At 38.2% G+C, this 27,703-nt stretch overlaps 1 protein-coding gene across 5 annotated transcripts in view; it reads left to right on the top strand.

The window, feature by feature from the left end:
- Nucleotides 1–3,821: 3,821 nt before the first annotated feature.
- The window catches only part of shank3a (SH3 and multiple ankyrin repeat domains 3a), a 209,372-nt gene continuing 185,490 nt past the window's right edge, over nucleotides 3,822–27,703 (top strand). For 3 of the 5 annotated variants that reach the window (XM_067500259.1, XM_067500257.1, XM_067500255.1), the window contains exons 1-3: nucleotides 3,822–4,091; nucleotides 22,732–22,804; nucleotides 22,991–27,006. The gene's annotated coding sequence lies outside the window, so the exon portion shown is untranslated. The remainder of the gene's footprint in view (nucleotides 4,092–22,731; nucleotides 22,805–22,990; nucleotides 27,007–27,703) is intronic. The other 2 variants (XM_067500254.1, XM_067500258.1) reach the window with 2 other exon arrangements.

Below are 27,703 nucleotides of genomic sequence, written 5' to 3'. Positions count from 1 at the left end.
TGAGACCATCTCCAAAAATGTGCAGGAATGTTGAGATTTATCATCCCATCGCTTCCATCTACTGTTCCACTCTCCTTGAGATGCGCCTTGACTCAGCTTGTCCTCAGGGACAGAAAAACTCTTTACTTTTATTGTAAACAAGTCTGTCTGAATTTAGTATCATGTGCCACAAGTGTATAATCACAAAGAGGAGTTTCTCACATCTACATTTACATATTCATGCAAAAGCCGCTGTTGAATGTAAATGCTAATGTGTTTTTTTTTTTTTCCGATTTGAATTTTGAATTGTCATCATTTGTAATTGGAACAGACACAACCAACACACCGAGCAGCACTGTACTCTTCCCGAGCTTCTTGTGATTGATTAAAAAGAGTAACATAGTGCTGTTTGGATTGAATACATTGTGACTTACAGCACTCAGGGTGACAATTTCTTTTCCGGTAGTAGTCATGTTACAGGAATAAAAGACAGAGAAGCCTTTTTGTTTAAATGCACATAAATACCTTTGTAGAAAACCATATTTGAATATATCCACATAAAGGATTCATCATTCATCATGCAGAACAAACTGACATCACAGATCAATGTGAGCAGAACATATTCCAAAGTAGGAGATGTGAACATGAGTGTTAGACCCTTTATTAGCTTCAGTGCTTTGTTCGGTTACACTGTGGGACCAGATCACTTCTAATGACTTTAGAGCCACAAACAATAATGAATGCAAAATGCTTGAGCTGACATAATGATTATTTTCTCATTTGAGAATTTATCTTGATCAGCTGCTGGTAGATGTGATTTCCTCTGCTGATTGTCCTGGTTGTTGAGCAGGTCTGATAAAGGTAAGATAAAAAGCAAACAAATAAAAAATAAGAGATTTTAAACTTCAGTCATTTTGCAAGTGGGATGTTTTTTTCGTCACAATTTACAAAGGTTTTATTCATAACTTTTATTCATATTCATTTTAACGCTCTTCACTGTTAAGCAAATACATTTACAGGCTTGTTAATAACTGTTTCATCAAAACTCCTGAGGGCATGTTTCTTGGACAAGAGATAGAGTGGGTTGTCCACCAATTGCCCGGATGGGGGTTTGATCTACTGTTTATGACAAAGTGTCTTCGGGCAAGACACTGAACCTTATTTTTTCCAGCCCTTTGCATGTTAACTATCAGTTATCAATTATCCATGAATTTCCCGAAAGGGATCCATAAAGAAGCTAAATGTTAATAAAAGTGCTTTAAATATCTACTTACTAGATTACTTCTGCTTTTGTTTAAACCTTGTGGGTTTGTTCAGCAAATACATTTTTCTCAATCATCATAAAGTATATGCATATGTATTTTTATTTTCAACATTTATAATCTGATTATACACTTCACATGCATGGATAAACAATTACACATATGTATTTGTCTTACTATGCTGCATTATTAAGTGTTACAAACAGAAATTAATTGCTCATGTGCAGCTTATAAATGCTAATCAATGGGTGAAAAAAAAAGTTTCTTTTTTGGAATTAGCATTTCTCGGCTGCATAATGAGGCTCAGTGTCTCTGTGCTGACTTCAACTACAGTGAAGTACAGTACCTCTCATCATCCTTGTTACCATTTCCAGTGCCAGGCTGCTTTAATCACATGGAATACATTTGCATGAAGTGGGGAATGACTGTAAATGAATTAGCAAGTATAGCAATATAAAGTATCTAATTACAGTTTTGCCTATGAATTGGCATGTCAAGCTATCAGTTTGAGGAGTGACTCTTCACACAGCTGAATCTCGCTCTCCGTCAAATGGGTATTTAAGCTATCACGCTGCATATCAGCTCCCAGTTCAACAGTGTTCATGGGGTTAGCCTCTGAGCAGATCTAGATCCTTGAATCAATTACCACTTCAATGCCCACAAACCCAGATCCCATTTTTCGGTGTCACGCTCGATAAAAGCTATTCGCTGTCATTCTACAATGTCTGTCTCTCTGCACTGAAGCTGCTTCTCATTTGTCTCCTAGATCTTAAAAGCATTGGCTATTTGGAATTTTGTGAAGTGACTCAGAGCTCTGGCTGGAGTAACTCCAGGTGGTGTGAAAGTTATAGTGTAGCTTTAAAATGTACTTGTCATCACACTCACAAAAGTTATTTTCTATTCTATTAATTACTATAAACTTTGTAAAATTAAAATAGATTCTAGACAGTCAGCAGACCCACATATGTTCATCATTAAGCATCGGATCGTTTGTAGTTAAAGTGCTCAGTGACACCTTGATGTTTCGTCCCATAAATTTCATAATTCAACAAAATCAGCTTCATTGCTGCATTGTCATAAATTCTCACTCAGGCCATGTTTTCTTTGGTGAAAATGCAGCATCCACTTTGCTGACAACTAAGTGTAACGTGGTCCCAGGTGAGAGAGATGGATTTGTACATCAAGTCCTTGCTGTCAACAAAATGAAACTGTCAAACCAAATCAAATTGTTAACAAAAGGAAACAGCTGCACATGGGGATAAAGTGGTGATAGTATAAAAACACACAAACAAGAAAAATATTCCAAGAGGTGTTTTGAGAGCAGTGAGGTACAGTATGTGGTGCATTAGCTTTAAGTGGATTAAAAACGGGCTCAGAAATAACAACAATTTATTGTCATTCCTTTTTCATGTATTATAATACTGAAAGCGTGTTGCACATTTCATTATGACAATTAGTACCAAAACTTCACCAATGATTGAGTAAATAAAATGCTGGCCACGTACTGACATATCACTACTGTTCTTTCTTCACCCTCTGTCTATATGGGCAGCAATTGACACTGATCAGCTGAAATCAGCTGCGGCTTTCCTGGAAGGTGACCCTCATCAGATTTAGTCAGCATTGTTCAGTTATACCATGAATATGTAAATTGTCTGTTGGCTCAATTTGAGATGAGATCAATTTGAGTCTGAAGACGAGTGACTCACAGACTGTTAAATACCTGGAAAACTCATTGACATGACTGACATCCACAAACCTTCTCAGGTGGGAGAGTGAGAAGAATATTAGGACAGTTGAGCAAGCATATGTGAATTTGTGTGTTTAAGATTGTATGATGTGTGTGTATGTGAGGATGTGTGAAGTATTATTGAAGCAATAAATATGTTACATTACATCTAGAGAGTTGCAATTATCCGAAGTGATCCTCTAATTCACATCTGGTATATCGCCAACCCAAGTAAGTAGAATTTTGCTGATTTTCAATATGGAAAATAACACACAGTGCTGCAATGCTGATATGCACAGTAGAGAGATAAACAATGGCTGGATTCATCTCAGCTGCACAGAGAGCATTCTTCAATTATTAATGCAGGTGTGGATTACCTCAGCAAAGAGGCAGAGTTTACATGTAGGTAAAAAGTGATCGGTTTAACTCAAGCTGCCCAATTTCCTCTCATCCCCCTTTGACCCCCTCAGCCACATCTCTAACTCGCCAAGATGACCTTTGTACCTGCCTACTTAATGATGAAACATGCACACACACATAAACAAACACACAGTGGTAACTAATGACTGGCCAGCTGCTGAAAGGCTTGCTTCTTTCATTTTGCTCACAGAAGAGGTATTCATTTATCCCCTACATCTGTCTGGTCTGTTCTGGCCTGGTATGACTCAGTTAATTCATGACGATTTGAATGGCCAGGTATTGTTTCACAGGCCAGGATCCTCTTACTACTCTGCTGACAGTACCAAGCACAATAAAGAGAGGCCACCATACTGTTTTTACACACACACACACACACACACACACACACACACACACACACACACAAACACACACAAACACACTCACACACAGGGGAACACACAGAGTAGTTGGATCGACAGCCTAAAAGCAGCAGTCACATTTTCCCCAGGCACCTGCCTAGAAAGCTGCAAAGGAGTCAAGTTTTTTTCTCAACTGTGAGCTGAATAGATGCAACGTGTGTATTCTCAGTGGATGGGGTTTGCCATTTTTTCATCACAGAATTATTCTGTGTTTTTGTTCTTTTCTTTATTTGAAGTAAGTTTGTTGGTTGGACTCAACAACAGTTTTCTCCTCCTGTGGTTTGGTGTCTATCTCTTCAGGTAAGACAGAGTGAAAGATGAATGAATGAGCAGTGACGTGTTCTAATCACCTCTTTTGATTTTTCCACAGGACTCAAATCATTAATTATTGTTCCTTCATGATACATATTTGTTTTACAAAGTTAACCATCACTAATATTATTAGCAGTGTTATTAGCAATGTTCAACTCACATATACAGGAACTTTGTACTAATTGGGCACATTACATTAGAATTAAATCTATTATAACCCCAATATTAATTACAGTTTTTATCAAAAGTCTTGATGCGGCATAACCAAAGCTTAAGATGCCAGTGTACTTAACCCAAAGTATCAGAGTTACATTTTAGTGCATTTCTTTCACATGTATGGCAACAAACAAAATGTTATTGGTTGAAATGTGTGAATAAAGCTACAATTTCTTAAAGTTTAATAAAACCAGTACTAATGCCTAGGAACTGAAGATAATCAATAATATCAACAAAAATATGTGAGTGCAGCACATACTGTATGCACACATTCACATAGGTATGTAATATTTGAGAACTTCAATAAAGGAAGTGGTTGAATAATAAAATAGCACTAGGTAATAACACCAAAAGAAAACATATCTTTCCCACAATAACTGCAATATCTAAGTGTCACTATTGAATCAGGGACACTAAAAAGAAACAAGAACTGAGGTTTATTTTGTTCAAGTCAGAATCAGAAGGAAGTACAATAGATAAGAAACCCATAAGGGAGGAAGGAGTGCTTCTGTATGACTTCCCCTCCATAAATTTCCCAAGCTGCTCTGAGGACATGAACTTGGAGCTTTGCTAGCACAAGCTTTGGTATCTTTAATAAGGGTCACTGGCTCCTGCTAACCTCCCATGATATTTGGTAATACCTTTATTAGCTGGGGGGAAATTAAAACACACTGTAAATTGAAACTCCATATTAACTAAAAGATGTGATGAACTTTCTTTGAAAAAATATTCTTCTGTGTTATATGTCTCATGACTCAGTTGGTGAAAATGTTTGTTTACATGTCCTGGATAAGTAAGTGGGCTCTCACTGCATCCTGTCCTGATGACCTCGACATGCTCCGCACCTCTTTTCTCCTTCCACACTGGCACCCCTATGGCTACCCTCCTCAATTTCTTCATTTCAATTAGCTGAAGTATGGGATGGAGAGCCGAGGTCATTGGCACAGGCACAGAGCTGCAGGTGCACCAGTCTATGTAGCAAACAGCTGACAAACAGGAGTCACTCTGCAGCTGTTAGGAGCCTGTCATAGCTGTAAGGGAGCTGACAATAGTATTTGGGGGCTGCTGGGACCATTTGGGTGCAAGAAGAGATAAAGTCAGTGACAGTGAGAGATACTCAACCCAAGCAAACAAACCCACAATGGCAAATCGACCCAGCCTCTCCTCTCCTTACGCATCATCTGGCCTTACCCATTTCCTGCTCACACACACTGGGTTTACCTCGTTGTCTTCTGTGCATTTGTGAGAGTGTGTTTTTGCTTCTGTTCAACTTGGATTAGCTGTAAACCAAAGGCCCAGCTTTAGTCTGGTGTACTTTTCCTCTACATGCTATGTTTCTTCTGACTAAATTAATTTTGTCTTAATTCAGAACTTTTTATCATACTGTTTGTTGTGTTCATACATAGAAGTAATCTTAAACAGTACAGTGTGTGAAGACAACTGTTATGCTGACCTAATCTGTCATACATTGGACAAATGAAGTGCGTTGTTTATTTGGAGGGAAGGTGCTGCAGCATACAGTATGTTAAACCTTGTTGATGTGGTTTGTTAGATTTGTATTCAAATAAGTGAATTCTAGCTGTAAATGTTGTGTTTGTTACAGAATCTTAAAACGGAGGAAGATTCAAAAAGTTTTTTCACACTTTGCAATCACAGCAAACTGTAGTCACTAGGAGCTGGACAGACACAATAAGGATGTGATTTGCTCCCTAATTAAATGTCTCACTCCCCAGCAACATATTAATTGTTTTGTTTTGGTGCTATAAAGTGAAACAAACCACCTCGTCCTTAAATGAGAGAACCCATCAACCCATTTCTTCCAAGGAGGTACTGTCATTTGAAGGAATTTTAAGCTCTGTAGTCAGAAAAGTCAGAGGTTTCTTAACAAACCAAATTTCTATGTAGTCTTTTGAACCTTTGAAAGTCGAATTTGCATCGCTCTCTATTTGTGAAACTCAGGGCCAAATGTACCTCTGAACAGATTTGTAATTGGACATAGAGGTACAGATGTGTGTCAGGCTTTGTTACTGCTCCTGCACAGGAACAAGCAACCCAGTCATTTCAGGCCTGAATCCATCTCTCTGTTCTCAAAAGGATTTCTGGCTGTAGTACTGATGAAACGATGAAGGTGAGCAAAAGCCTTAAGATCTTTACATCTGTCTGCCCTGCAAATACTGCAAATGTTACAACCTCCCACGAACAAAGGGCTCCTTCTGCCCCACACGCTTCACCACTGAAGTCAAAACACAAGACAGAAGAGTGTTTGTGACTGGCCTAATGAATGACAATCAGGTTGGCCAATGGCACAACAGCGCTGAGGCCCTCAAGGGTTGAGCTGTAGAAGACTAGATTCCAGCAGAACAGAGGCAGATGTTCTTTTGACTCCCTATCAGACACAGAGAGAGATACTAATGACAGTCTTCCTTGAGCACTGAGGGTATATGGAGAGAGAAACACTAATGACTCTCACTCTCTGGTCACTAGCAGGCCCACAGACAGCTTGTTAAATCTCACAGCAGAGTAACAATTATTGTGAATGTTTGGAGGCTACCACACATTGACAATGTCTGGCAATTAAAATCATACGGACTATTAACAGAGTCTAATATAACGGGTTTAAAAAGTTGTGAATATTGCCTCCGAGCAGATATTTCCTGCTGGTTGCCTGGAAATCTATGTCTAGTCTAATTGCTAAGCTAACTGTATCCATGGAGGAATTTCTTATTTAGCTTTCAAGCACGAGAGAGGTATCAATCTTCTCACCGGCAAGGCAGCAAATGCACGTTTTCCAAAATGTTGAGCCATTCTTTTGAAGAGATAAGTGGAAGGAAGGTCAAGGATGTCGTTCCAGCTACCAAACTAATTCCTGTCACTGTTTATAGTGGAAGGCAGAATTTGACTATATCACAGTCTCATCCTGTTGGAACGCTTCCATAATTAAAGAAATGATCACGCCCTGGTGTGTGATACAGCTACATACTTAGATACGCATGTGAAGGCTCATATGCTCACATCTGCACATACACACTCAGCCATCGCAGAACAGAGAACATTTTCATGCTGTTGAGCTGTTGCCAATTTTAAAGCTTTAAAGGTGCATAAACATCCCTCTGATTTTTAATCAACTCCTATCTGCATCTGCATTGTGGCATTGTGCAGTTTACACAACCTTATTGTTCTCAATTGCAAAGCGGTTACATAACCGAAAATCAAAGCGAATGCATGGAAAATCCTACTGGGTGGCTGAGCAATATGACAAACCACTTCCCCTGTGGAGAAGATTTCAGCTTGATAAAAAGGCTTTAGCTAATACATTTTCAGGTTTTTCTTTAATTTTTCTAATCACACACACACACACACACACACTCACACATTCTTCAAGGATGAGACGATCACTTTGGGGCAAGAGTCAAACTCATCTGTCACCATCAGGCCCTCTCTCCTTTCTCTCTGCGTCACTCACTGCTGGTAGAAACATAGGGTGGCGAAATGGGAACAAAAACAAGATGTGAGAGGTCAGTGCACTTATGGTCGATCACTGTTGGAGGTTAAAATTTTTCTGTGCATGCGTGGTAACATGAGCTCCAGGTTTTATTTGTTGTTCAAGGCCTCGGCAAATGAGCATGGAAATTAGACACCGAGGCTCAAATTACAGAAAACAACAAGCTGGGGTGCAGGAGGTTGTGCTACTTTCAAATCGCACGTGATACCCAAATTGTATGTGCACTTTAAAGCATATAGGCTTGTAGGTGTTTCGCTTTTTAAAAAATGTGGTAATTTTAGAGAAGAACTGGAAGATAACAGCTTTAAACTATACTTTGAGGTGCTATAGTCACGTAGTCTTGAGTTGATATTTGTCCTCTTTTTTTCAGCAGATTTTATCTAATTGCATTCATTTTCTTTAGTCTAGGTTTAGAGTTCAGCATTTTGATTTAGTTATTTAAATAATTGAACATGCAGGATAAAAGTTGAACAAGCTAGTGTACCGCAGCAATACACATCTTATCTCTTGTACTGCATTATCTTTACACTGTCACCAATACCGTAATCAGGGTGGAAGTACTCATGTCCTTTATTTGAAATAATAACGCATTAATATTTAAATCATAAGTAAAATGTCTGTCTTCTGTCCTTTTCTCACAAAAAACAACATGGCACCTTTCAGTGTTATGTTATTATTATATTATTATGTTATCATAGGTGATGAGTTTCTCGCTTTTCAATTTAAAATCATTTCTGTTCATTGGCTATCTTACAAAGCAACACATAATGCACAATCCGGATGCACCCATTACCTGGTAATGTATGTATTAATAAATTAGGGCTATCCTCTGACTACCACCTGTAATGTTGGTCATTATTTTATTGGTTTGTGTGTCAGAGTTCCAGCAGCATTAGCAGTTAACTCATGAAGGTCATGTCGGAGACTCTCAGCTGTTTTCGGTCTCCACTCCGTGGTTCACCCCTCCTGCTGATCCAATCGTCACTGTAATGACAGTGTTGACTTTGCCGCCGGCTTCACTGGCTCTCTCATTTTCATTGTCGTTTTTTCTCTCCATCTCTTTCTCTTACTTTATGTGTCCTTCTTCAAGGATTAATTCAGCACTTAACCTTAGCATTATCAAAAGCAAAATGCAGTAATGTCAGAGTTCTGTCTTTGGTTTGGTTCGATTGTGTGCTTTTGTCTATTTTTACTCTTTTCTTTCAGTCCCTGCCTTTTGATATCATATTGTGTTTGCCCTGTTACCTGGCTCACACACTTACACACACTCACACACGACCCCAGCCTGCCTCATTGCTCTGTCTCTCTCAGCCCCCACATGCACCCATTTTCTGTAATAGAATGCCCAGTATATATACCAGCCACTTTCAGTGACTGATCATTGCCAGATTGTCTTTTGTGCTTCCATGCCCAAGTTTTCCAGCCATTCCCCCTCGTTTCTGTGGTTTCCCTGTGATTTTGCCATTTGTCAACTGTCTGCTGTCTGCCTGGTTTAGCCATCTCTGGTCCCTCTGTCTTTTGTTTCCCTGTGTTTGGATTAAATACCGGTTTATTGACACTTTGTTTAAGTTTTATGTTACCCTTGCTTCATTTCTCTGCCTGGACACTGAGCAATACTGTGAAATGGTAAATACACCATTTTATTTGCTCCTCCTGCTTGACTGTCTGCATCTGGGTCCTACCTGTTTTTGCAAATTGAGTGTACTATTTGGTCAGCATGTACCTAGCAGACGCACTGCATATACTGAGAAACTTGGAGACATCAAATTCATTCCCAAGCATTTGGGGGCAATTATTGAAAATTCTACAGTCCTGGATAAGAAAATTGCCACGTGGGCTTATGCAGGTGAAACTGGTCCGGGAATGCGTGCAGGCCTCACTGTACACTTCTGCTCCCCCAGCAAGTTCATTCATGGTTTAGGTTAGTTTGTGCCCTCTACAGATCTTGAAACTCCCTCGACTCCTTCCATTCTAACTAGTCGTCTATGTGTTCCAACCAGTCGTCTATGGGTTTCCTGCCCAGCTTTTTGCCTGCCACATCACTGGCCTACCAGTGGCACCGGTTACCTCAAGCTGGCAGACTCCTGCACCCATGGGCTGCATTCATCCTGCCCCGTCAAGCTTCACTCCTCCAGCACCACCAAAGGTCTGGTTTCTTTAATGTCTTCTGCATCACTGAGCTTCTCAGTTTCCCAGCACAACCCTGTTGCAGGCCTGCAGTGCACCTGAGTTTCAGGCCCCCTTTGCTACATGTATGATAATGAGACATTTTCCTATTAATTCAGTCAACATCCCAATACAGTAAACCCTATAGTCAATGCCCTTTTGCAGGGAGTGACTCCCAGGCATAGGTCAAATCAAACCCAGATCTTGCATCACTGGCCGACATTCGGCCTTGCCTGCATATGTAAGGGACTACACAGTTTAACTCTGTTGTGCATTAAAACTGCTGATCTCTAAAATAACTTTCTCCAGCCACTGGGTCCTTCAGACCATTTTGGTCATAATAACAAAGGCTTCTGGTTGTTTCCCACTCAAAGTTTAAGACTCTTGGTGATTGAGCTTTCTCTGCCCCTGCTCCCACTGTTGCCTAAAAAGTTGGATACTTTTGTTATCAGACACATTCCTCTTTTTGGCAAAGGATAATTGTGGTTTAATTGTCACTGTGATATTTTTGCAAGAGATTGATCAATAAAGTTTTGAGAAGATATACAAATTGTATATCACATTGTAACAATAATTTTATGAGAAGAGGTAAAGTAAAATTATTCCAATTTTATGCGCAACAGTGTATTATATGTGTATGTGTGTATATGTATGAATGTATGTGTATATACTTATATGTGATATTTATGTTTATGTATAAATTGTGTATTAGTGTAAATGTTTATAATCCTTTTGTGACTTTGTAACCATAGTTTCCTGATTTACTTGCTTGGTTAGTAATTCTCTTTTATTTTAAGGTAATCCTGCCCAGCCTCTATGGAAAAGATTTGTTGCTGTTGAATAACTATGGCAGAATGAGTCACTCATTCAATATTACACATGAGCTAGGTGAATACCATACCTGCTTGTGTGGGTAGATCAATAGAACAAGAGGTTTAATAAAGTCATGGATAATGTTATAGTTTATTCTCATGAAACCACCCTAGTATTTCCCTCAGTTCATTACACAGAAAGCTGCTTAAAGATTAAATATTATCGGCTAACTCTAGGCCATTGTCATGGCAAACACTCAAACTGTAATTAAATGTAATGCTCTCTGTCAGAATCTGACATGAATCACAGTGTTGTGGAATTATAGTGCTGTGTGTATATAGAGTACATGGGCATGAATGGCATCGGTTACAACCAGGCTTATTGGAACCTGAGAACACCACAATTATGAAACTAGCTCTATGAAGAGCAAGAGTCAAAAGAATAAAAATGTTCAGAGTAGGTTCTCAGAGACAAACTTGTTTTTTAAAAAGTGTAATTTTAATTTACACAACTTTTATTGGCAGAAGCAATCGAGCCCTCTCAGAGGTTTTGATATGAAAAGCCCTTCTTTCCACAGACTTTGAAAATTGCCTTGTACCTTAACCAGGAGTCTATGGTGAGTTGAGGAGCAGCCAAGTAACAGTATTCCCTCTGTGTTAGTATTGAAAATGCACCAATGGGCTGTCTTGATTTAACAGAGTAAATTCAGATCCTGGCACACAAAGTTGTATTAGACTGATCCTCTATAACCCCTCTGCAGAATGCAATGTCAGTTCGCATACCTTTGTGCAAGAGTAGTTTGTTCAGTTCAGTTAGTGGAATATCTCTGTGGTAGATTATTCAGTTGCAACATGATACACAAACCTTTTTGTGTGAGTGTTTGCTTGACATGAGTGCTTCTTGAGGGCCACAGTTATAGTATTAGTTAGGGTCATGACACGAACCGTTGTTTGGCTGTGCCCTTTTATTTTGCATATCAAATCTGGGTGAATGGCTGTTGTTTTGGTGTTTGTTGCTGACTGGTTTGACATCTTGGCTTAAAGCACCATGAGACACGGTGGCTAAGGCTTCTGTCCCAGGCTTGTGTTATGTGAATATGTTGTGAATGAATTAACTACAACATCTATCTTTTAATCTATCCATTGCACTCTTTTTAACAGCTTACAGCAGCCACTTGTGGTAAACTTAATGAAGTAGCTGCATTACAATCAGTAAAACCTGGAACAGCAGCCTGGTTATCATGGAACTGATGGATGCAGCTATAAGTTCCTGTTTAAATGCAGCAAGAACTCACTGACTCAGAGATCGAAAGAGTCACAGCTGGACATTGATTGAGAAGCTGCATTTTAAATGCTGCAGGGATCTGGAACAAGATCTCTCTCTCTTACATTTCTGATTGAATCTCAGGCCTCTGTTCATGAGGATTTTGCCCACAGAAAAAGGATAGAGAGTGTATGTCTGCTAGTAATTACACAGAATCAGATTTGCTGGATGGACAGGAGAGGCAGCCAGGTATCCAAGCAAACAAAAGAAGGGACAGACAGACAACAGTTAGTCACAAAACACACATTGAGGGGATGGAGTAAATGCAATTACAGAGAACCACAGGAGAGCATATAAAATAATACAGTTGTTACGCTTTCAATATTAGCAATATCAACAATGCTTATAGCCATTAAAATTGGGAGAAAATGACTATAATAATATGAATTTAATGATTGTAGTCTCTTTCTGAAACATATTAAATTTCTGATTGAATTTTGTGTTTTGTTTTTATATAAAATGGCCTAACCTAATTAACAGTGCTGAAGCCGAGTTCTGAGGATTTGTGTTTGAATTCTTGCCCCCTGCATACAGTCTGCAGCGCAGTTCCTTCTCTCTGCTCTATGCCTTGGTAGCACATTCACTCTGATCACGATTCAGCTGTTGACAAAAACAAAGAAAACAGAGAAACTCATTACTGCTCCTCAGGCCTTCCAGTTGGATTTTTTTCTTTTTTTTCCAAGGGTGAGGCGGCAAATAGTTCCAGAAATAAGTACAGCATGTGTTTGTCTGTCTGTGTGCAAGTATGACTCAGTGATGATTGGTTCTGTCTGGTAGGATAATAATAAGACCTGTTCAAGATAAATCTAATAAAGTTACTGGTACAATCTATATAGACATTTTAAACTTGAACATTTTAAATATGTACATTCCTCTCTGCAATGGTCTTGGGGGCACTGGGTTTGGAAAATAATTTACAACAGGCAGACATATGCATGCATCCCAGTTGCATAGCTTTAGATCGTAAAATCTATATCTGGGCAAGGTTAACACTGTGCTCACCATGATTAATCTGCTTCTGTCACGCCCCTAAGATGTATTTCTCCTTATCAGATCTGGGCTTAAGTTGTGCCCTCATTGTCTGTCTCAGCTTTGCCAGAAGAGGCCACTGGAAAGACATCAGTGGGCAGGGGTCTCATAGCCTCTCGTCTCATAGCCGGGCAAAGGTCCAGACAATCCCTTTAAATTCAGCAGTTCTAACTCTCAATGGCTCAATACCCCCAAACTATCAGCCAACAGCTCTGTGAGGTTGAAGTCAAAGCTGAGAGGCGATTGGAGTAATTAGTGTTCGACACCACACTTCAGGGGGACTCTTTGTATTTGTGTATAGAGTTAGTCAAAAGGGAATGTGAGATAGATAAGACAGACTAAAAGATGGACAGACAGTTTTGTCCTTGTGGAGTCTCCCTGCCTATACCACAGTGAAAGTGATTGTATATAAATTTGGTTTTCCAGGGCTCATTAGAACAATGGATTCTTGTGGGGTAAAGGTTATGAACTTAAGCTCAGGCCAAAGTGCTTGTAAGAGTATAAGTAGCACACACGATAGCACAAGCAATTGTATTGGATGTTGTGAGGGTGAGGGTAGGGGGGAAGGGGGTTAAAAATGAATGTATGTAATTCTGATCCTGTAGTGTGTATGTGCGTTCTTGTAAGAGCGTTTGTTTGCTCCGTCTTCCTGTTGACCTTGGTATATAGTTTTTAAAAGAACAGATGTTTCTAAAGCAGTGTTTGCTTTGTCTTTTATTAAGTGCGTCCCTCAGTCTGCTTCTGTCCTCTGAATGTCCTGTACAGCATTTGTTGCTAAGTGACAGCACTGGACTGTGAGGTCAGAGCACAACGGCCACTGAAAACCTCCTGTTAAATACTTTATATACTCTGCTGGGATAGTTGCACTTGCTGATGCATCATCTAAAAAGTGTAAAAACGTTTGTCAGTTTTATTTCAATGTAAAACAGGAACTTCAGTACAAATGACCAAGCCCGGCTGGTAGGATCTGTGCTAAATCTAAAATACTACCGTAATTTTATAACTGTTTTTGATGCAAAATTTCTTGTATTTCTTTAACATTTTTAGCATTCCCTGCAGCTTTGGAAATTGGAATAATAGTCTACGAAGTGCAAAATGTCTGTGGAGATTCTCAGTCATCCATGTCGTGGTTATTCCAAAGGTGCTACTCAGTGGCAACTGGACATGCTTGAAGAAGCCTCTGAGATGAGTCTTCAGGGACTCAGACAATTCTATTTTATACTGAGTAGTGCCTTTGTGATAAGAAATAGAGCAATTTCAACTGCATTGCATTTATTTCAGCCAGTTTTGTTACCTCAGGCTAGAAATGCTACAATCATTCCTCTCTATTACACAAATTATGGCAAGTGAATGCAAAGATATGTCCAATATAACACAGATTTGTCCAATATAACACAGATATAACACAGAACTAAAATAGTCCTAAAATAAGTGTGTATTTTAGTAGTGCCCTGATGGCCAAATGGTTAAGGTGCATGCCATATTACGGCAACATCTTGGGTTTGAATCTGGCTCAGAACCAATGATACAAGTCACACTCTCTCTCTTTCTACTGTCTGCCGTCTATATCTAATAAAGGCAGAAATGTCCCAAAAAAACTCATTTTGTCAATACACAGTCAGTGCCACTGAGGTCACTATGTTTCAAGGGAGGTTAGGCGCAGGGAGTTTGGCCTTTATGCGAGACCCCCAAGAAAGCTTTAATGCAAAAACAGTAAGCTGTTACGCTGCCCCTTATCCCCAAACATCTAACACAATTACACCCAAATTTAAACACACACAAAAACAAAACACAAACTTCTTCTGTACTGAATGAGTACTGAGAAGTGCTTAAAAAGTGTGCAATATGTGCATGTTTGTGACAAATTAATAACATAATATTTCTAAAAGCAGGTTTTTCTTTAAATTAATGTTAGATAATTATATCGTAAAATAAAAGCAGAGCTACTACACTGATTCTAAAGGCATGTGTATGTGCAAGAGGCTGCAGAACTTTCTACATAGAGGGTGTTAAATTTTTATTTTGCTGAGAAATTTTATATATATATATATATATATATATATATATATATATATATATCCAACAAGCACACCAACCAATAACTCACTTGGTGCTATATGAGGACATATTATAGGAAAAGGACTACTGAGGGCTATCTGAGCTCAACTGATGTCAGCTGGAGTTTAAGGTGGATTACTGCAACACTTTTTGCTCCTTGACAACAAGGTGTGGTGAAAACAGGAAGAGAAGACAGACTGACAGACAGGAGAGGAAAAGGAGGAAATGGAGAGAGGAGGAATGTCAAATCTGGTGCATTGGAAGTGATCTTGGCAGGAAACCTAAGTTACCATAGCGACCTGGTTAAAGCTCTGCAGCAAGTAAGAGCTGAGAGAGACAAAGAAAGAGAGGAAGAGAGAACAGATCTTAATGTATTGTGTCTCTCATTGTCTTGGTCTTTTAAAGCAATAGAGAAGGCTGTTTACCTAAAGACTTTGGTAAACACAGGTCCCTCTTCCTGTGTTCCTCTCTGACTATAGAATACTTATTGGTAACATGATTCATCTAGTATTTATTATACTGATCTGGGGAACTCGGGTGGCTACCATTATTTCATCTCTTTCATTCGTGATGCCCAATCAGGGTAATTAAAGTCCTGTATGGACACTGTATGGACATTGTCCACTGTATGGACATATAATCAGTGCATGGCTTCACAGTCTTACAATTGCTGGTTAAAATGATAAGAAGCAAAACTACACAACCATTTACATCACTACGTTCTTTGTAATATGGATGGTAATTGGTAGTCTTTGATGCACAGGACTGTTGGGACCGCTGACTTTAATAAGCTTATTCACTAGCATGAAAATTCAGATAGGGGTTGTGCCACACACACACACACACATACACACACTATATAGACATATTAAAACATTGCAATATGCATGTATACATGCAGTACATACTGCTCTGTAAACCCACACACACAAAAACACACCGATACACAGGGGAGGTGTCAGAGGATAGGTTTATCTGTCTTTGTTTGTATGTTGGCAAGAAAAGGATTACCAAAGGTACCACAGCTACTCATTAATTCTTTCTCACAATGTTCCACTAACTCTCTGCATCTCTCCCTATACTCTATATGATATCAACATCACACAGATGCACTGAGGTAATAGCATTTTTGCAATATACTGTAGCCATACAGTCTATTTTGAGTGAACATTTTAGTCTGACACGTCATAGACCTTTTTCACAAAAACCTGAAGGACTTAGTGATAGGTAACAATAGGTAACCCTGTTTTTGCTGTGCAACGCAGTGATTTGGTAACAACAGATGCAGTAGTGTTTTTAACTTCTCTGTCAACAACTAAAATAACTGTATTTATGAGCATAAACCTTAATAAAGCAAGACATTTAGCCAGGTTGCTGTTTTTCAACATGTCAGGATATTTTCATGTGACGTGCTTGATAAACGTTATTATGCCCAATTTAATGACTCACTATAGAGACTAGCACCACTTTTATCGCTTCTATTTCTCCTGTACAGATTGAATCCCAGACAAAGATGCAAATGTACGTGGTACCTCTTTGCACCTTAAAACTTTATTGTTTGTCTCGCTTAATCACCTGCACCCCTCTTTTTTTTTTTTGTTTGGAAGTTTTGGATCTTTAGGAAAAGAGCAAAAGGAGAAGTTTCTATTCGCCGCGATCATTCAGATATGCTACAAAATCTCAAGTTCTTAGATTCTGCAATTGTTCCTACGCAATGACTTACAATTGAAGTTAAGCAGCAGGCTCTCTGCTGCTTCCGGCTGAGATATGCAGAAGTGTCTAATAGTAACGGTAGCTGTCAAAACATTGCATAAAAGTGAAATTCAAGTATGAGTAAATCAAAGTTGTAATTATCTACAGTATTTAAAAAATGTAGATGTAATTAGAGCTTCATGACCTGTCACACAAGCAGATTTGTGCCATTTGTTGAGAGTCTCTTCAGCCAAGACAAACAATAATGGACAAATCAGCTCAATAATTACCTTTCTTACATCCAGGATGTCCAAACTCATCCCTACTCCTGAATCAACTCTTTTTCTCTCTGCCTCTCCTTGGATCCTCTACAAATTTCAAAGGATGTTCCTTGGCCAGTTCCTCAACCATTTTATCACTGAGGGCATTTATATGTTGTGCCACTGTGTTGCATTGTCTCTCTGTGTTTGCATGTGTCTTTGTTTGTGCATGTCATTGGTCAACATTGCTGATGGGTTGCATTGTTTATATGTTCTGGTGAGACATAGGAAATGTAACTCATACTCAGCTGGCTGCCAACACATTTTTTCTACTCAGTAACATGAAGTAATCTTTTAACCCAAGCAGGGTTGAATGGGGTAATAAATCATTCCATGTTCAATCACTACACTTGTCCCATTTAAAGAGATTGCCCATTCACTTCCTGTTCACACCCATTGCTAAGCTCAAGTTCTGTATGTTTGTCTCTCTTTGTGCAAAGTCATCTGGCGCCATGTGCGAGAAAGATTAAACATTTCTCAACAAAATCTCATTCCTCTCCTCTGCTGTCTTTTCTCCGCATTTGTCACCATCGCAACAACTCAAACACTGCTGTTTGTGTGTGTGTGAGAGAGGGAGAAAGTAAGAGAGAGAGAGAGACTTAAAAAGCATTGGGTCATTTGCACAGTATGTGTGATTGTCTGACAAAAGTCTCAGAAAAACTCTGTGGTCTCCATGGTTACTAACAGGTATGTTTCACACCCTTAATTTCTTAAGAACAAGATTTTCCAAGTGGGTAAATTCTGTTGATTCTTACAGTGCCAAAAGTACCTCTTTGTTCATTTCCATTTACAATTTTTCTGCCTGTAACACTGAAGCATAAACTTGTTTCCATTCAGAGTTTCACTGTTTATGAAATAATGGTCATTTCAAAATGATTTGAATAGATTTATTATCCCATGGTCAGTATTTTAGTCTTTTGTGTTATCTAAAGCTTAATTTTCATGTAGAAGTAATCATCAATGGAATTAAAAAAAACCTCTTAGAAGAAAACTGTATCCACACAAAGCTTTAACTATCACGTGTTGGCCCTGATTCACACACACACACACACACAGACATGGAGAAAGACAGGGAAAACAGGGAGAGGGGACAGTAGATAATTGGCAGCTTCTCTTTCATAAGCGAGTGTTTGTTTAATGTCAATTAACAAAACAAGGGTTCAGCTTAATGAGGCTAATGAGGAAGAACCTCATTTGGCTCTGCTAGTTTAGCATTTTGTCAGTGGAGGAACAAAATGCACTTATACACCTGCATGCATGCGTACATTTTCTATACAGAAGCATATAAAAAGTGTCTTATAAAGTAGTCTGTTGAAAATTTTATCAAAGTCAGAAATCAAAACATATTTATAATTTATGTAGTTAACTGAAAAATAAAAATAAAAAATTATTTTCAAATTTGACAATTAAAATTTCCTAACACAGATGTATAGTTTGTATAGTTAAAGCCAAAGAAAAAAATTTGATAATCATCATACTCCATGTTCTTTAACCTATGAGGTTTATTTATTTAAATTACTAATCAGTCTGAGTTATCATAACTAATAATGACTGTAATCAGAGTCTGTTTCATGGCTGCTGATGAGTACTCTCCATTTCCATTATCATCATCGTGGGTATGGTTGTCTGTGTAATCTACCACATAGTGATCTGTTAAAATGTGGTAATGCTGATAAGGTTAATCAGCAATTATTACTGGTGTAGAGAGAGTGTGTGTACACTATGTGTGGATTTTTTAAATAAATTTAAAGTGATGTTGAGCATATGTTAAGATGCATATTAACCTTGTTCATTAGCTTTGGTGACATCAGTGTCATTAGTTATTTCAGCTCAGCTCTTCCTGTAGTCATGAGTTTGTTGAGAGCAGTAAATACTCATGAAAAGATGGTCCAATGAAAGCTAAAGTATAGAAACCTTCAAAACAGTTTAAATCAGAGCATAATTATCTCCATCAGTGCTAATCAAAATCAAGTTCAGTTCAGGTTGGACTCAGCTGGGTTTGTGCTCACCCCCTGCTTGGGGACGGCTGTTTTAATATCCATTTTGCCCTTTAAGGCAATTATTTGCTTCTAAATGTTGTTAAAAATCATTTGGACAACTCATCTGTAGGAACAAAGAACGAAATCCCGATATAACTAGCCATGCCGTATAGGACAAGTCTGACACAATTGTATGTGCTCTTTTTGGGGATTTTAAAGAGCTACAGCAATAAGAGGACTGCACAATTTTATATTGTCTGTCTTGCCTGTAATACAGGTTCAAATAAGTGAACATCTCTTTACGCGAGGCAGCTCTGTGGTATTTACTAAACCCACAACCTCTTAAGTGAGTGTCCTTCACTAATGGGTAACCATAATTCCCAGGTTACTACAGCTATTTGCATATCAAATCCTCGATAGTGGACTAGACACTGAAACTCTGTCAAATGTGTGATAGCAGGTGTTCCAGGTTGTAGTCATTGTGGTTTGTTTTTGCTTCTCTCTCTGATTACCGTTTCTGTGTTCTGCGTGACTGAACACTGAGCCACACAGCAGCATCGGCTATCTATCTTTCTGCACAAAACACACAAAGACACAACTGCGCACACTGAAGCAAAGTAGAGCCCAATTTATTTACACCACCAGCTGTTCGGCACCCATCAGACGTAGAGATCATAAACACTGCAGTGATTCTGAGACGAGCTGTACACAAAATTGAATCTCTTTTACATTCATTTATCCAACCAGCTGACGTTGAGTACAAATGAACTAAACTGACACCACAGACGAAACTAAATGTGCCTGTTTAAACATTGACATGCAGTCCATACTGCAGGTCAGTAAATGGTTTACCTGGCCCCTGTGGCCCCACGGCAACAGTCTTGAGAGTGGGCAATGTGTCTGGTTCTGACCTTCAATTATCGGGTTGTTTATTCACCTAGGACTACACACATTCCAGCTTGGCAGCAGGGATGTGGATATGGATTAACAGAGGAAGGCACTAGGATTGGTTTAAAGCCAGGAGATGAACTCTGTGATTTGGGTCATTATGCTTCTCACCCAAAACTGTCACTTCCTTTCCTGCTCTCCCTCTCGTTTTTTTTATTTTTATTTTTTTAGGCCTTGTGTTATTTTCTAAAATTGTTCATATTTTTCAGCCCTTTAGCAAAATCCACAGCCACATATCCACACACATCCACAGCCTTATTGTTCTGGCAGTTTTATCTGCCTTTTAATTCCTGCATTTTCTTTTTATTATCTGGTTAATTTTTCTGCTTCTTTACAAATTAAATCAATCTCCTCCTGCCAGGTGCAACTCATCTAGCTCTTGCTCATCTGTATGCTGGTCTGTCTTTACTCGATTCATAATTTGTCTCTCTCTGTCTGTTTCCTCAGCATTGTTACATTGTTTATGGTAATATTGATTATATCTTGCATATGCTGATCAATATCTTGATTAGAGGCACTCATCACTAACACTTTTGCACGTACTGTGAATGCTTGCAGTTTAAAAGCAACAAGTCCCCATCTTTTTACATCTAGAGTTCATTCACAAAACAACTCATACAGACAATAATCCTCAGCAATATATGCAATATAAGTGCAATTTATAAAACACCCCAATCTACAGAATATTACATTATATCATCATAAACTTGTATTTTCAAACATTAAACATGCATAAGCATTCTACAATCCAAATAGAAACATTTCATAAGCTTAAAAAATTAAGATTAAGGCCATAGGCTGTTAATACACAATTTTATGCAAGTCAGTAAACTTGACTATGGAAGTGCATGGGACTGTTTAAAAAACTTTGTGACAATATTGCAGCATTGTTTGTCATTTGGTGTCTTTCAAGTCACAAATAACTCCACAGAAAATTAACAAATTTCAAAAATGCAGCTCATTAATAATGCCAGCTGTTCTGTTGTCTCAACTCAAGAGACAACTTGTCTAACAAAACTGTTACCTGTTTTGTAAAATTGATGGATCAAATGAGTTGCCATGTTTTGATTTAGTCCCATAAATCATTTATCTAGATTTACAATGTCTGTTTTCATTGATTCACATGACACCATTCTCAGGACATTTTTGCTACCTCCTCGTCACACTCAGTCCACTACTTTTCTTTTGACTATTGCTGTAAAAGGGTTTTTCCATCGCTTGGTGGGCAGCTATCCAACAGAGATGGAGACAGAAATAGAGGACTGAACAGAAGAGGGAGTAGAGGGGTGGGGTAGAGGTGGACTGTGGGACTGCCCAGAGGGTTGCTCCTGCCAAGGCAGCACAGACAGAGGTTAGTATCTGTGTTTGTGTTAGTGGTCCCATGTGACTAAGCAGGCAGCAGAGGACCAGTTTGCCACATTACTATATTGTTGATTCCATGCTGCCAAGGCTAACAATTGGCACAGCCATCTGTCTCCATATACAACCCACTGGTTAGCAACTAATTGCTTAGACAGCCAACCTCTTCCCTTTAATGCCTTTTGAATTTTAACTTACCCTAATATATGACACAGAGTGCATTTCAATCATTTCAACAGCTAAATAAGCTGTTTAAGAGGGCATTGTGCATCTTGTCATAATAGTATAAACGTGATTATATCACCTAATAGCCAGCCTCATTACAAGCTGCATTCAGACCCACTGAGAATTCTAATAAAAGCCAGATTTAGACCCATCATCTATGTGTGACCTTCCAATGACCACTATATCCACATCGTCTTAATCAGTCACCCTCATTGTCCTGTTCTGGTAGACAGAAAGTAAGGGACTGGTTATTGGTCTTTTGGTGCATGGTTTTGTATAGAATGATGCTGATGGTGATATTACTATCAACTACTGCTTGTTCTCTATTAAATCTGCTGGTGTATGATGAGAGCATGTGGCCTAATTAATACATTTCATATAAAAAGTGTGTTTTTTGTGATACATGGACTTTAAAATAGCTGGTGCCATAATCACCTTTCCTTGATTTTACAAAGTCTTTTAAAAGGCAAGGATTAATGAAACTATGCACAGGTGACTCCTGGCACTTGCTGACTTTGGCATCAACTTAAAATGCAAAAATACATCCTCTGCCCAGCATGTGCTCTCTTGTTTTCATTTATTGCTCCTTCTTGCAACCCACATTTAATCTTAAATAGGCAATCTCACATTCACACCTTCACATTCACACACATTGATACACAGTAGCCCATGATTTGCAATTTTAGAAGTGTCAGAGCTAATTTTTCATAAAGACAGGCTGACAGTTTTTCAAAGTAGGACCTAAAGAATTTTTGTTCCCTTTCCTTCTTTTTTGCCGATGCTGTAAAGACTTAAAAAACTGCCCTGAAGCACTTAACTCAACACTTTAGGGGTTAGTACTTTTTATTTTTCAAAAGTTTGTTTCTTCCATTAGAGAGAAGGTTGAGGAAAGAAGAGAGAAATAAATTTAACTGTTTGTTATTATAATTGTAAATTTCTTAAAGAAAAATCCTTTAAACCACAATGTATTTTATTGTGCTTTGTTTTGTCACTCCCAGATTCTGTTCTCTGTAGACTCTTAAATGTTTCCCTATTTGGCCCGAGGCACCAGGGCGTAAAGTTACAGCTACGGTACGGTAATGTAAAACATTTTTTTGCTTTGCTAAACCTTTTACTAAACTGTTGCCACAGTCGGTAAAATTTATGTAAAGAATTGTTAATATAATTTTATTTTTATTTATTATTATTATACCATACGATTTTTGCATAGTTAAATTATACTAGGGGCGCTACATGACACTCACGCTAATGTGACAGGAACACCGTGTGCAACAGGTTCGACTCAAATTATGGAGCTCGTCAGTGTGTGAGGACCTTCGTCCCGCTGCCCATGGCGACTTCCGTCGAATTACAGGTAAAAAAAACAAAACAAAAAAAACAAAACAAAGAGTTCTCAGCAACTTTTTGATACAGGAAAATGTTTTACCTTGTTAACCTAATGAATTGTTTGAAAAAATTTAATTTCTCATACAGAACCTTCAGTCACACCTACCTGATAAATTATATGACAGCAAATGCAAGACGTTTAGGTTTAATACAAGTATTCAGTTATGCTATTTCAGAGTGTGCTAATGGTTAGCTAATTACATGCGTTAGCTAGCACACTAAGCTAAGTTAGTGTTACGTTTTATTGTTTTTTTGCGGCGCAAAATTTGAGCTAGTTACTATTTAGTAACGTTTCCTTAAGAGTGGCCTTGAGCATTTTTTAATTTACCTGCCATTAGCACTTTTGATGAAGGGAAAGTGCTGGTTGGTGAGTGCACAGTGTGGTGGTTCACAGAAAGGGATGAGGGATCCTGGGGTGATAGGTTGGCAGGTTATCAGGTGTCCAAAGGGGTCGGTGAACCAATGCGAGAGAGCGCGATCTTGGGGGGGGGACAAAAAAACAACTGGAGGGAGAGGTGGTGAGGTCAGTGAAGGGATAACAAAAATCAAGCTGAAGTCAATGTGGTAGGTGAAAGAGTGCTGATGACATAATCTGGAATATCTGTGTTTTAAAACCGAGGGTCCAAAACTCAAAATGTCAAGTGGGTAAAATAGATAACTTGCTCTCAAGAATCCAACTTAAGGTCCAAAATTTAATTCACTTATAATATACAAATCCAGGTGTTCACAAATCCAATTCCAAATATACATAATCTTGGTTCGAACCTAAGTCTAAATATAATATTTGCACCCAAATCCAGGTACTCAACATCCAAGTGCAAAGCCAAAAATTCAAAGTCCTAATCCATCTTTTAAAAAATGCAAATCTCCAAATCCAAAGTTAAACGGTGATTTAAAGAGAGAAGAATCAAAATAGAGGAAAGGTCTGGGGTCTTCTGGGTGAGCAATAGGGTCCTACCCAGCCAGCAGGCAAGACTTAAAAAAAAAAAACACAAGTAAATCCAGCCATGTGACAAAATAATGGCTAAAGAGTCAAAAGCAGAGAGAGGTGAGTATATATAGCCAGAGGGACAGGTGAAAGTGGTTAGGACTAATGATAAGTAGTAAAGTGACAGAAATCCAATGTGGCAGGAAGTGGAGCTGAGGAGTTACAAAAATAAAAGTTAGAATCAGGAAGTAAATTGGTTAACCTGACAGTTTTGGGCAGAATACTAATTTACCTTTAATTACTTACGTGATCCCTATTTAACTAACTTTGTTACTTCTCAAACTCATTGACCTCAACAGTGATGATGTAGTCACTTTAAAAGGGGGTGAACACTTGGTAAATGTTTCTGTTTATCTATAATATTTTTTAGTTTAGATTACATTATAGAGACTTCTGTGCAACATGAAGGAGTCGCATGAATGTGTGTAAATTACCATGAGAAGTGAATACTTTTATTGGCATTGAATGAAAAATAGTATATTACCACACATATAGCATAATTGTATCAATGGCAAATATTGATTTATTTAGGGGATAGGTTGCACTGCTCAGACTTGAAACAAAAAAAACAAAATGTGCGCTGGAGCTAAATTGGGGCAGAAGATCAGTGGATTGTTTAGTGCTACCTGTGCTTGCATGTTAGGTTAATTGGTGACTCTAAATTGGCTGTAGGTGTGGATGGTTGTCTGTCTGTGTATATCTCTCTGTGTTGGCCCTGAGATAGACTGGCAGCCTGTCCAGGGACTAACCCACCTCCGTCACCTAATGACAGCTATGATAGGCTCCAACTACCCTGTGACCCTATACAGGATAAGCTTTTACAGATAACAAATGGATGGATGTGAAGTGTATCTTCAGATACTTCAGGTTCAGGTTCAGGTACTTTTAGTGACCACTACCACTGAATACAAAATGCACTTTAGGTCACATCATAATACATCTATTTCTATTTCTAGAAATACCATGAAAAAATAGCCCATAAGGCAGGTGATATTTATATGTTGAGTCCTGGACTTTGTCGTGAAGTACAATGTAGGTGGCATCTATGTCTTATTAAATGGATCAGATGTGCTGTGCACTTTTTCTCAGCGCTCCTTTGTGTTTGATATTTTATTTGGCATTCCCCCTGTGCGCAGCCCTCGTTATCGTATTCCTATAGAGTGCACTGGCGTCTGACATGCATGCACCAAAGAGTCTGGCAGCATTGCAGATCAAGTACCTCTCACATCAGTGTTCCCTCTCTCTCTTCCTCATTGTTTTTTTTACTGTTTATTCTGTATTGTTTCTCTTAGGCCTCAAAGTAGTTGATGGACCAAAGGGACTGGCGGGGAGGTCCGGGGCTGTCACTTGCTTAAGTCTTAATTTGATTTGCATCAGATTACTGTGAGTCTGATTTTAGAGTAATGTGCATCTGTTTGTTTTGGCAGTAATGTGAGAAATGCATGAACCTGGTAAAAGGAGAGAAATTTGACAATTCTACTCATCAGAAGGTAATGCATATGACGTACGGAAATGTGTCATCTTCGCTGGAAAGTACGTTTTACCACCTAATGAGGACTTTACAGTATTGTGTTGCCTTATGTGCTTAGGACACAACTGCCTGAGTTCTTTGCAAACAGTAACATTTTCTTTTGGAAATGCCTGTAGAGTCTGTACAGCATACGACTCAACACTTGTTTGCAGTAATAGTAACTTTGGACCTACAATATATAGTATGTATAGTCTGTCAGTTATAACTTAAGCACTGCTCCGTAATCAGTTGAATGTTCAATGAATGAATGTTAGGTTAGTTTATTTTTGTATATCTCATTCTGTAAAGGCAGTGCAAATTTTTATGTTACCTCTGTACATTCTCTCTCTGAGCAGTTAACCTGTTTTTATCTTTCAATGTTTTATTGGTTAAATTTGACTTTTCTTTAGGTAGTGCTTTTTCTATTGATGTTTGGCACAGTTTCCTGTTGCTATTCAGGATCATTTGTCATTTATTTACTGTTTCTAAAATACATCACTTTTGGCACTGAAAACTATAAATCAAACAGCTCTGTCACAGTGCACAACTAATATAATTATTTGTAAAACAAATCACTTTTGAGTAAAATAAAGTAAGGATCAAATTTTGCTCAGCTTTACTTTAGCCCCAATCCATGAAAATGTACCTGGATTGCTTCCAATATTGATCATTAGTTTCAGTTTAAGACAACTCTTGTTTATAGTAAAGAGAAAATATCAGAAAGGGCAACAGAAATAGCAACAGAAATATTAATCATGTCCCCAGACCCAATCCCATAGATAAGTTTTAGAAATCAATACATTTTTAATATTCACACATTTTTAGAGACTACACCAAACATTTTAATGAGTTTAAATGTCCCAGCACTTCCTTTGGCCAGAGGACACGTTTTTGGAATAAGGTTCCCCCTCCTTAATCATTAAGGTTTAGAATAATATAAAGGATTTTGACTATATTTGACTCACTGTTGTTGTGAATTGCATGGCTATAGAAAGCAAGCTGAATATTTTTGTGTAAAAAGAAACATATAGTATTATATATATATTATATGTAGTATAGTATAGTTCAATAAATACGTAGGTTTATTTTCTCTAAAATCACTTGGATAGACACACTAGATTGTCTTTGTGTTTAAGAAAGATTTAGTAAATTAACAGTATTAACCACTGAGGTGTTATTTATAGACTGTCTTGCATTGGGATCAGGCCAGATGGACAGCTGTGATCCTATTACCTCTGTTACTTCTCACAGTGTGTCTGTCTCCAGATTCTGCATTCCCACAGTGGACGGTACACATGGACAGTTTTGGATTATCTGTTCATTAACTCTGAGCAGACCCCTGAGTTCCTTGCTTATTCATTCGGTAAACAGGATGGAGCACAGTTCATGGTATGTGTCTCCCAAGAATGATTTTATTGATGTTTTTTGTTGTGACTAGATGCATGTCTAAGTTCATTGAACAGATCCTGTGCTGTTTTGTCTGTCTTCTTATTGTAATATTGCTAAGGTACTTTAGGCTCTTAAACATGTTTAATAGAGTCATGCATATTTACATAGTATTGGCAGCTCCTGAATTATTTATTTACATAAAGATGCAGATTAAATTGTGCGTACCCTCTGACAAAACCCCCCCCCACAATTTTCTCCTAAATAACTTAAAGCCAACAAAAATACTGAAAGAAAAAAATGGCAGTGGGAAATAACTAACAATCTGACTTTTGATGATTGATTCAGCAACCTATTTTACAGAAATACTGCAAATAAAAAAGGCCTGGACAGATTTGTGAGAACATAATTGGAATTATAATGATATTTCAAACTAAGCGTTATTATTATCATCAACCTGTCATTCTCTTGTAATACGTTATTTAGCCTATTTAAATGGAAAAAAAGTAGACACTCTTTTGTTTGATAAGATAAACCTTTATTCATCTGATAGTGGGGAAATTTCCAAACTGACTTTGTATTTGTTATATTATTTAATATATTCTGTCGAATAAAAAAATCTAAAGTAAAGTCTGATGTAATTTCTTGTATATTCAAAATGTTTTTCATGTTTATTAATTTTGTCAGTTTCAATTAATTT

The sequence above is a fragment of the Channa argus genome, chromosome 4 (genome assembly GCF_033026475.1).
Source record: "Channa argus isolate prfri chromosome 4, Channa argus male v1.0, whole genome shotgun sequence".
NCBI lineage: Eukaryota > Metazoa > Chordata > Actinopteri > Anabantiformes > Channidae > Channa > Channa argus.
The sequence above is the reverse complement of the archived record's forward strand: the minus strand, read 5'-3'. Positions and strand labels throughout refer to the sequence as shown.